Genomic DNA, 881 nt, shown 5'->3' with positions numbered 1-881 from the left:
TGGGTTTTGCCAGATCGGAACGCCGTGCGTGCATTTTGGACAATCTAGTTGTATATCGATAATATAATAATGATCATTACGGAGGAAAAAAGACACGAAAGTAGTTGTATTGGTAAGGATATCTTTGGTGTATGGAAACTGTTTTAGTCATCCCTCTATTATCGGATTTGGCACAAAACACGACAGTACTGTATATGGTTATCTGCCTTATTTTGAACGTATTGTACAATATAAAGTATATGACGTATGTGTAGATCCTAGCGAGAAAGCAAGTTTGAGCAAATCAGTATTATGCTGTTTTTAAAAGATCTTTATTCTACTCTATACTAGACAGTAGAGATTGGCAAGATGTAAGAAGAGAAGGATAGTCTATGCAGAATACAGGATCTTCAACGCACTGCAAAAGAGAATACTGACATTTAATGCAGCATTACGTATCTCAGCTGAATAATTTTGCAATTTCAACTGGCTTCATCTCTTAAAATAGAATGCCGTAGTGACATTGTCGCTGCATGTATTCCTCAGATAGCAACCCATTTACAGTCCATTTAAACCTTTGACTCGATCAACATCATTTCTTCTCGCTATGATGCTTGATATACACTACTGCACTCACTGAGTCTACTGTCTGCAATCGTTTGTCGCAAGTTCAAGACTAAATGATCCATATTGATCCTACCACTGTATGCATTTTAGTAACCCATTTACAGTCCATTTAAACCTTTGACTCGATCAACATCATTTCTTCTCGCCATGATGCTTGATATACACTACTGTACTCACTGAGTCTACTGTCTGCAATCGTTTGTCGCAGGTTCAAGACTAAATGATCCATATTGATCCTACCACTGTATGCATTTTAGCAACCCATTTACAGTCCA

Source organism: Trichoplax adhaerens, genomic scaffold (genome assembly GCF_000150275.1).
Source record: "Trichoplax adhaerens TRIADscaffold_11 genomic scaffold, whole genome shotgun sequence".
Taxonomy (NCBI): Eukaryota; Metazoa; Placozoa; class Uniplacotomia; order Trichoplacea; family Trichoplacidae; genus Trichoplax; species Trichoplax adhaerens.
This window is presented reverse-complemented; position numbering follows the sequence as displayed.